This window comes from Episyrphus balteatus, chromosome 1, assembly GCF_945859705.1.
Source record: "Episyrphus balteatus chromosome 1, idEpiBalt1.1, whole genome shotgun sequence".
Taxonomy (NCBI): Eukaryota; Metazoa; Arthropoda; class Insecta; order Diptera; family Syrphidae; genus Episyrphus; species Episyrphus balteatus.
In genome coordinates, this window is record NC_079134.1 from 90855558 (window position 1) to 90866525 (window position 10968).

Below are 10968 nucleotides of genomic sequence, written 5' to 3' on the forward strand. Positions count from 1 at the left end.
GTCAGTCTGTCAGTCTGTCAGTCTGTCAGTCTGTCAGTCTGTCAGTCTGTCAGTCTGTCAGTCTGTCAGTCTGTCAGTCTGTCAGTCTGTCAGTCTGTCAGTCTGTCAGTCTGTCAGTCTGTCAGTCTGTCAGTCTGTCAGTCTGTCAGTCTGTCAGTCTGTCAGTCTGTCAGTCTGTCAGTCTGTCAGTCTGTCAGTCTGTCAGTCTGTCAGTCTGTCAGTCTGTCAGTCTGTCAGTCTGTCAGTCTGTCAGTCTGTCAGTCTGTCAGTCTGTCAGTCTGTCAGTCTGTCAGTCTGTCAGTCTGTCAGTCTGTCAGTCTGTCAGTCTGTCAGTCTGTCAGTCTGTCAGTCTGTCAGTCTGTCAGTCTGTCAGTCTGTCAGTCTGTCAGTCTGTCAGTCTGTCAGTCTGTCAGTCTGTCAGTCTGTCAGTCTGTCAGTCTGTCAGTCTGTCAGTCTGTCAGTCTGTCAGTCTGTCAGTCTGTCAGTCTGTAAACGAAACTACAGCCTAAACGGATAGACTGATTGATGTCAAACTTGGTATGTAGCATTATTTGGCGACTCTACAGAGGGGTTTTTGGAATTCATTTTTTTGGACCAAAAATAACGGTCCTTTTCATATACCGATTTTAGTAAAATTGAAATTACTCAACAACAGCTGCAACGATTTTTATTAAAAAATTCAAATGTAAGTTTAAAGACATGGTCTATCTTCTAATAATTTTTTTTTTTTTTGAAAATCATTAATAACGGTACCTGCCATAGAACCGTTTTTTTCAAATCCGATTATCTCCGAAAGTGCTTATTCGATTTCAACAAAACTTTTTTGTAAATAAGCATTTGTATGATTTTAGTATAAACCAAAAATAAAATTTCAAAAAATACTTTTTGGATTTTTAAAAAAATTAAAAAAATTTTTTTTTTGAAAAATCAAATTTTCGAAAACGGGACTTTGAATTATTTTGAAATTTTGTTTTAAGATAAAAATTAGTGATTTCTACAAAATGGCATACCAATTTTATTTATTTTTTTTTTTTGTACCTATATAGTAGCTACCTACATTTTCCAAATTTCTATACAAAAAGTCTTAAAAATGTATGCGACTTTAACTCTAAGAGCAAGTTGTTCGTCGTGCATTTAATTTGTTAATATTTTAAGGTATTTTTATGTAAATTATAGACAACACAACAAATAAACTACCTTGGCACTGTTCGAACATTTGTCCTTGTCCTCACTTTTTTTTACAGTTACCATTTTGACGTTTTAAACTCATCAAAACCAAAACAAGCCACATTTGTTAATAAATACAAAATTTAATTTAAAGTGGTTTTCCCGCTACCCGCATTCGAACTTTTGCAAAACGCCATTTTCATGACTGTTATTATACTATTACTATTACTATATACAATGTACAACGCACATAAATGTACGAAGTACAGACATTTAACAGCACGGGCAACTGAGACCATTTGGCTGAGACAACACAAGACAATGACACAAGAAAGAGACAGATAGACACTAAGAAAGAACATATAACATAGAACTACGTGGCACAGAGGAGGAGACATAGTTGAAAATTGTCTCATATTATCGCACAGGTGGCTTCAGTTAAGCTGGCGATTTAGAAAAATCTTCTGAGCCGACCGTTGGGATTGAACCCACGATGTCTGGCTCTGAAGTCATCTACCTATTCCTCTGTGCCAAGGCCACCTGCCTGTTATTATAGTTTTGCGTCTATTCAAGATATCGAGTTGATTCAAAATTTATTATATAAAAAAATATCTATATTTATTTTTACAAAGTACAAAGGTGTTAAGTCAGAAAATGTAGTTTTGAGGAAAATGAAATTGAAATTTCAATTTTTGTTTGTAAATCTGAATATTATTATTTTTAAAAAGTAATGATGCAGAAACATCATTTATAAGATCTATTTTAATATCCATATGCTGTTGACCACACGGTTAAAAATTCTGGAGTATTTTTTAATATTTTTTGGGTTACATTATAGGTCTACACCAGAAATGTATTAAAATTTAATACAAGACAAATATTAAAATTTTTTAGTTAGTAAAAAATGTATTAAAATGTAATATAGTTGTATTAAAAAATAACACAGTTTATATTAGAATTTAATGCCAAATGTATTAAATTTCAATTATTGTATATTAAAATTTAATCTTTTCATATTAATTTCTAATAAGAATTTTATTAAAAGATAATACAAAAATATTTCAATTCAATACCAAATGTATTTAAAGTTAATAATAAGTATTCTTTTCCTAAATTCATTACTGAAAATAAATATTAATCATAAATAATATAATAATGGTGATATTATTGTCTCTATTTTATGTTTCACAAACTGTGGCATGTAAAATTCATCTGCAATGAATGTATTTTGCTTCGAAAAAACACAAAGCGCCTTCAAATAAGTACAAATTTACAAATATTAATAATATTTTTTTTAGAAAAGGTACCTCAAACAATGGATTTTTTTTTTCATTTTTAAAATGGCTAATGCTGACCACAGTACACATAAAAAGGTTATATATTCCAAATCTTATTTCTTTTATTTACCGACGAAAAACGCACAAAAACCGAAAAACCACGCACACCACTAATTTGTTAACAATTATTCACCATTTTCCGCGAAGAAACACAAAGAAATTGGTTATTTTTTAATTTATAATTTTTTCAAATGACATTTTATAAATTAAAACAAAAACAAATTTCCTGTTTACCGCGATTAAAATATAACAATTAAAGGCCGACCTGACAGATTGGTGGCCATTTTTGACAAACAAATTTTGACAACGTTCGGAATATATTACCTTATTATGTGTACTGTGGCTGCTGACATTTGATTAAAATTTAATATTCTCGTATTACAAATTAATACTTTTTATATTAGTTTTTAATAAATTTTTATTACATTTTATTACAATTATATTAAAATGTAGTATAGTTATATTAAAATGTAATACAATATACTCAAATATAATACAAAAATATTAAAATCTAATACAGTGGCATTAAAATTCAATACAAGATTAGAATTTAACCCACGGAGTTTATTTTCTAATAATTTTTGTATTACAAGTAGTAAACTTAATACTCTTGCGGGGCTGTACACCTTGTCGCGGTGCGGAGGCTTAGTAGAGGTCAATGACTCTTGGGACTAAAACATTCCCTATGAGGAGATTCGAAGCTAAGATGCAGCCATCCCCTCCCCTCCCCTCCTCTCCCCCTCCCCCCTTCTTTCCTATTTCCCTACTCAACTTACCTTCCCTTACCCTCCTACAAACAAAAATTCCCAAGTCAAGGAATACGTGCCGAGGACTGAATGGTGCAGGGAACAAAACATGTGCATCGCGAACGTACTGTCCCTATGCGATACCGGGCGACCTCGCATAGTAACTAGCCTTACGTCTACATGGGAGCTCTGTAGATAGTTGACCTAATATTTCTCGCCATACTCGTGGGATTCAAATGGAACAAAAAGAAACAAAAAACACAAACAAAAACAAAACCAATAACAAAAATCATTTACTGATTGACAACACAATAACGGAGTCAAATGAAGAAGCTCTACTCCGCTCACCAGGGACTGATATGGACGTGGATTTCGTCAAACCACCCCCATACACAGGAGCCGTGCCCGTTCCCAATGCAAAGGGCAATCTAGATGCTCAGGCACCACAAGGTCCAAGCTCTATGATTGAGGGTAACGAAAACGTCAACAAGCCCCAGCAGAAAGATTATTTCACTGGGGCTCAGAAGCTACGTATAGCTGCGCAGATCAGAGAGGGCATTGAGCCCGAAGAAGCCAGGCGCAGAGAAAAGGCTAGATACGCTAAAATACTAGCAGAAAAGAAGGCAGGCACATCAGTGCAGCCAACAAACAAGGGCAAAAGGGAACGGTCAGCTGACAACTCCCCTGCAGGAGCAGCCTCGAAGAAGCATCGTGCTAACGAGAAGACCAGTTTCAGCCCAAATACCAGCAAAGACAAGCCCAGCAGTGCCGCCAAAACTGGATCCAACCATGGAAAAGAATGCCACAGCCCAATGTAAGGTCGCGATTATGCACTTTCTCCATCCATTACAAACACTTACGGAGCGCGAAGCCCAACTGGTCAGAAAAAGCGTTCTGGAAGAAATGGACAAAGCAGACAAAAACTGTCCAGCAATTAAGTTTGTAGCCGTCTCGGAAAGAGACAGAGACCAAAAAATGGCTCATGTCTACGGCAGAAAAAATAAAGCCATGGAAGGACGCAAAACTACGTGTCACTCAGGGCAACGATATACCCAAGCAACACGTTTGCGTTACTTATGTCCCGGAAGATGAAAATCTCACCAAAGACATTTTTCTAAATCGGCTTGGAAAACAAAACACCGATTTAAACACCAAAGGATGGAGAGTCCTCAGGATCATCAAAGAAAAAAGTGGCGGTTATCACGTCACTTTCTCTGTCGATGAGAAATCCAAGGACTCCATTCTGAAGTCAAAGTACAAACTGTTCTTGAACTTCTCTCAGATCCAAATTAGGATCAAGGCAAACTCAAGACAGGAAGGCACTGGCACGCAAGGAAACAACAAGGGCGAAAGCTCTAAGGACCTTGCAACAACAGAGGAAGCAAACATAGATGCTCCTACAATCAGTGGGTCAACGGTAGAAGTTGCCAACCCCAGGAAGTCTAAGACGTCTGAAGACTTATCTCGGACCGATGAGACCCCTGGGGATAACTCTATCGCGGCACCTGGAACTGATACTGGCGCTCCTGCCAGTAAACCCGCTCAACAATAACCATGGGATTGAGGTGTATCCAAATTAATCTGCAGCATGCGAAGGCTGCCTCGGCAGTACTAAGCCACAGATTCAATAAGGAACACCTTGATATAGCCTTTATCCAGGAACCTTACATAGTGAAAGACCAGATAAAAGGCCTATCAGGTGAGCTAATTTATGATTCTAGTAGTGAAGGTAGACCTAGAGCTTGCATTATGATAAATAAATCTATAATAACCATTCCTATTCCACAGTACACCAACAAGGACATGGTAGCAGCTATCATCCAGCTGCACACGTCGGAGGGTAGGTCAGAAGCTGTCATCTGCTCAGCCCTACTCCCAACTAACATTTTTGCTTACGGGTTGCAAGTCTAAAGGGCTATTCGCACCTATAAGGCTGGTATACTACCCACGGTAAAAAAATTATCAGTAAACGCTGATATTTATACTTCTAAAAAACTTTTTAGGAGTATCTTATAGTGGGATTATAGGTGTGATGAGAAAATTATCTATAAGCACACTATAACGATGTCGAGAAGCATTTAATCCTATAGGAATCCACGACAGAGGTCATTAAAAGCTTCTTATCATGATAACTATTTAATCTTATAAAGCTTTACAGGTGTACAAAATGTAGCATCTGGAAAGGTTTATAGAAGGCATGATACTCAGCTTCTAGAATTTTCTTTTTAGGACGCCAATATATAGGTTTTTAATTAACAGTTACTGTTTGAGTTTATAGCGGAACATTCATAGGTAGACAAAATTTTTTTATTTCCTCGAAGTTATCGCTTTCTTCATAAATTTTGTGCAACCCATTTAAATAATTTCTATTGCAATGCACACAAAAGCGCCATGAATATCACGTTGCAGCCACATGAATGGATTTGGTAGAATATGATTATAATGATGAATTAATTATTCATCCACCTGCTCTATCGCCAATACAAACTCCTAGAAACTGTCTTCAAGGTTCGTAGCCATCAATCGAAGATCAGGTTGCCTTGGATGCAACGATTTCAACCACAGGAGCCAGTAATAAGATATTTGACAGTACACGGAGAAAACATAACGCCAGTGATAACTTTACTTCTAGTATATTTAATCAGAATAAAGTTGAATATACCAGAAATAAAGTTAAATATACCAGAAGCATAGTCATCCCTGCCTTATTTTTTCTCTGTGTATCAAAGAAATTGAAAGAAATCGACAATTGTTGCTGGAACAGCAAGGTTAGTCAAAGAATTAAGATTTCGCTGAAATACTTTGAACTTATTTTCTTTTCTTTGCAGGAAGCCATGTTATTGAACATGCTAGACTGGAAATGATCGATTTGAAAAAGAAAAGTCATAATGAAGCACGTGCACAGTATTAATCTATGTTGAACACTAGTTTAGAGTAAGTATAATTCATTGAAAGTAAAAAAATGTACCTTTTAAAAACTTGCGGCCAAGGTAAACCTTTTAGGCACCTTTTTTCCCTTCTTTGAAAGCCTGAAGATATCATTTACTTGCAATGCTCACTCAGTACTGAATAACTAATCTTTTTGAATTCATTTAACAACAAAAACTTATAATTGAGTTTAACTTATAGAATAGAATGTGTGTTTTGGGTATACTGTAAGTCGATTATTAGCCGCAGTAAGCAATTTTGTTGTTATAGAAGGTACTTGATACGCAACTCATTTTTATCAAATGCGTGTCAACTTTATTTCCAGTCCAGTATTACCAATTTCTTACCTCGATTTATTGGAGATCATCTTTAACTTCTTTTAATCTGTACTTGTAGACCTAACCAGTTTGGAGCAAACTTTTCATACCTACATAATATAGCTTCTTTTATTTATATCCTTTTCTTTTACGGCTTGAAATCAGAGAACGTCGTCAAGCCTTAATGTTTTTAAGTGTTCCTAGCCTTGGGCTAAGAATTTCTAATTTTTTTAGGACCTATTGGAACTTTGTCTTATTAAGTATTTCACGACGGGGAAATTAATGGAACCAATTTCTTTTTTTATTTTTATTATTTGGACGCTCAGTCCTAAAAATTTAATTACAAAACAAAAAAAACAATCAGGCCACTGGAATAGATTATGATTCATTATCGAAAAACAAAAAGGCCGAATGTATCCGAATTTTGGCCAAATGTTATTCATTCAGTAGCGGCATTTATGTCGAAAAATAGATTGTTAAGAGGAAGTCGGAGCCTATTCGGAATATCGTGGTCTCCTATCTAATGATAGGGTCTAATGCCATTGATACCAAATTCAGTCTTGCAAAATTACGAGAGTGTTCTATTAAAAATAGGATTATACGCCCGAGATCTTTGTTTGACTCCACACCAACACCACCAAGTGTTATAAATATAATACATAATATTTAATATAATATATTTATATTATATAGTAGCTACTCATTTTTTTTTTTTTTATTCGAAAAACAATAAAAACGAATACTTAATTGTGTAATTTTTACTTTTGTTTTGCGAATAAAATGAAAAATGAGAAGCTACTGAGTATTAGAAAAAACACGCTTATAGATAAATATGTGAGAACAGAAATTAATTTTTATTAGATTTTTTTTGAATATAAACTCAAATAAAGCTGTTTGTGACCTGATTTATGATTTGGCGATAGCCAAATATTTCTATACGGGAAATAAAATTCAAGGTTTGCTGTTGTTTTGTTATCATAAACATGTTAAGTTAAAACCCAACAAAATTTTAACTTCAAAACAAACAAAAAGCGTTACCTAAACGCCCCATAGATATGTCGAGATCATTTGAACCATTTGAAAGCCCTTCTAATGTCTTAAATTGGCAATTTACTTTATTAAACAATATGATATAAAGTGTCCTTTCAGCAGAAAAAAAAATAATAATTAAAAATAATGAAAAATAAATTCATAATGATAGTATCATATCTATCTACAGCACAATTAAATTCCACAGAAAAAAAACTAAAATATTTTTTTTTAGTGAAACATTGTTTCAGTCAAAAATATAGATAAATCCAAGTTAGCATGATTCAGGAAACTCATTGGTTCGTCAATGATGAGACGAAATTTTCTATTGCTCGGTCCTCGAATTTTCGGGATTGGTTGCTTCAAGCAACCAACTAAAAATCGAGAATAATTAATGTTAATTTAAATTAAATCACTTTAAGATTTGGGTCAAAGTTTCCTGTTCTGTTGTTTTCGCTCACAGTCTTCCACTGAAATCTTTTTTAATATTCCATCGACAGACTGGATATTTGATTTGACTGTGGAGTTATTAAAATCAATGCCCAAGCAGGCGTATTTTTGTTTATGTTTATTGAACTAAGGTAACTGTTTGTTGTTGACTCGTTGAAGTGGTAAATATTTTGCTGGTAATGGGTGTGCTTGTTATTGCAGCCGGCTAAAAGACTGAAAGTGTGCTTGTCTTCCTGTTGTTGTTGTGTACCTGCAAAAAATATTTTGAATTAAATCCGGAAAATTGAGGAACACAATAAATCTTTTTTCAACTCACCAGAACCTTTTTATTGCTGCTATAGTATAGCTGTTGTTGAAACCATTCACATCTATGTACTGCGGCGATGGTCCTTGCCAGTGACGAATATGTTGCACTGTAACAGTGCTTTTGTAATGGCAACAATGTCCACCTTCTAGAGATTAATGTTCAAGTTCTTGGCCGACCCAACTATAATCGACTGATGGTGATGTAATTGCTGTTGTTGCTGTTGCTGTAAAACTTACATGTTGTTGTTGATGTGAAATAACTACACCCAACTACTGCTGTTGTGGATTGTGTGTATGATTTAAATGCTGATGTTGGGAGTGCCCCGACACCAGATTAATTAAGATTTTAATAATCAACAACTTCAGACAAAGTCCTAAGTTTTCATGAGCATAAACCCTAGAGGGGAAACAGCAACAATTGTGTGTTTTTGCACGATATGCACATAGTGGCTTGCTTTTCTGTGCATTCTGCTCAAAGAAGCACAGCGTCGGCAATATTATTGCACCACTATCACCATGATCTGCAATATACTGCCCATAATCTCATAAACTCCCTAACTACATTTTGCTTAATTTTGAGGTATAGAAGGAAACACTAAATCTTATATTGCAATTTGCATATAAAAATGAAAAAAATCAGTACATTTTGAATAGGTATTTGAAGACCTAAGCTGCGTTCTTTTTCTTACAATAGTCAACTATGGTTGTTATATCAAAAAATATTGTTTATGTGACATTAGGTGTGTTTTTTATTACCACCGGTCTTAACTAGACAAAAAAAACGCAGTCTGGGCTAAGCAATTTACATGTTAAATGCAACAACACTTTAGCCCCTTGGCTAAATTTATGTGTAAATTTATTATTTCTTCAAAATGGCATACCAACTTTTTTTTTGAAAAATGTTAAAAAATTTTTATATATAAAAAATTATTTTTTTTAAAAACGGCTCCTACAATTTTCGAAAATTTTTTTCTAAAAATACCTTTCCATACAAGAAATAAAATGGAATATTTGTTTTTTTTTTAAGATAATTTATAACGGAGTTTAATTAATTATAAGAACAGATTTAATTTATTTATACTATACTTTTGAAATTTCTTCAAAATATCAAATTTTAAATTTCTTGAATAAAAAGCTTAAACATTATAGTTACTTTAAGCATAAGAGCAAGTACGTGCGACCCCAGTCGTGCAATTTATTTTTTATTTCTTTTAAATCAAACGTGTTCTTTTTTATTTTTATTTCTAATTTTTCGAAAAACTTTGATAATTTTATGTTTATATTTGTTCAACAATCTTATCAGAATTCATTTAAGACTTTTATCTGAAAAGTGCATCGCTAATATCTCTAAATATTTCCATTTTTTTTTTACACTTCAGAAATTTCCGATGTAGTGAGCTTAGAGCAAGCTGCAATCTACAATCAGAGGCTCATCATAAGTGCATGAGTTAGTGGTTAGTAAATAACACATGCACAAAAATATATACTACGATACAAAACTAACAATTAACATATATTACATTATAAAATTAATACAGACATTGAAAAAACAATTACGATAGTGGTGCACTGGTCCGAAAACTTGTTTTCAATCCCACCTTACTTATATTAAAGTCGATATAAGATGTGTTTAAGTTAAAAAGTTTACACATACGATTAAGAGGTTCATGTATGCCATAGTTTGTTCTATGAAAGTCAACGTGTAAAAGTTCAAATCTTCGAAGGTGGTGAGACCCTCCGCGATAATTAATCCCGATACAAGCTAACAAGGTTGGAGCATCAATGTATCCATTAAGAAGTTGATGGAGAAATATTAGGTCATTTTTAACTCGTCTTTGATATAGAGTTTGAATCTGAAGAAGTTGGATCCTTTGTTCATATGGAGGCAGGTTATAAGGATCAGACCAAGGAAGTCCCTTTAGAGCAAATCTTATGAAATTATGTTGAATTGATTCAATACGGCTTTTGTGAATTTCATAAAATAGAGTCCAAACTTGCAAAGCATATTCAAGATGGGGTCGAACGTAACAATTATATAAGGAAAGTGTAACATAGGGGTCATTAAACTCCTTTGCCCAACGTTTAATAAAACCGAGCATAGAGTTAGCTTTATTTATAATGTAATTGATGTGTTCAGTGAATTCTAAATTTGAGCTAAAGTGAACACCCAAGTCCCTGAAACGGTCAACTCGACAAAGTTGCTGTTGCAAAATGCAATAATCAAAAACACTCGGAAATCGTTTCCTAGAAAAAGTAATTGTCTGGCATTTAACTGGGTTAAGTGTTAGACCATTTTTTTCACACCAAACACTAAAACTATTAATATCGTTCTGTAAAAGAACGTGATCATCGTTAGATTTAATTATTTTGAATATCTTCATGTCGTCAGCAAATATTAAAATTTCACTCGAATGCATGCATGATGTTACATCATTTATAGCGAGAATGAATAAAAAAGGGCCCAGGTGGCTTCCTTGAGGAACAATGAGTGAGCAATGAAAGAATCTGAAAGACCTGATAGGACCTATTAATCAGGTATGATCACAAATAATTATATACAGATGTCTCATCTTCATAGAAAAAAGTGACATATGAAACTGAAAATCACCACTTTGAAGAGCTTTTAAAAAAGCTCTTTTCAATGAAAAATTTGAGAAAATTTAAAATGCTTTTTGTCTCTTTGGAATT

General features: G+C 33.9%; 1 long non-coding RNA gene across 1 annotated transcript; it reads right to left on the minus strand.

Moving 5' to 3' along the window:
- Window positions 1–7999: 7999 nt before the first annotated feature.
- Window positions 8000–9024, minus strand: LOC129905294 (uncharacterized). Its single transcript, XR_008770600.1, has 2 exons — window positions 8291–9024; window positions 8000–8224 (listed from the first exon to the last, which is right to left on the minus strand). It is a non-coding gene; the product is annotated as an uncharacterized LOC129905294 (long non-coding RNA).
- Between the last annotated feature and the right edge of the window lie 1944 nt (window positions 9025–10968).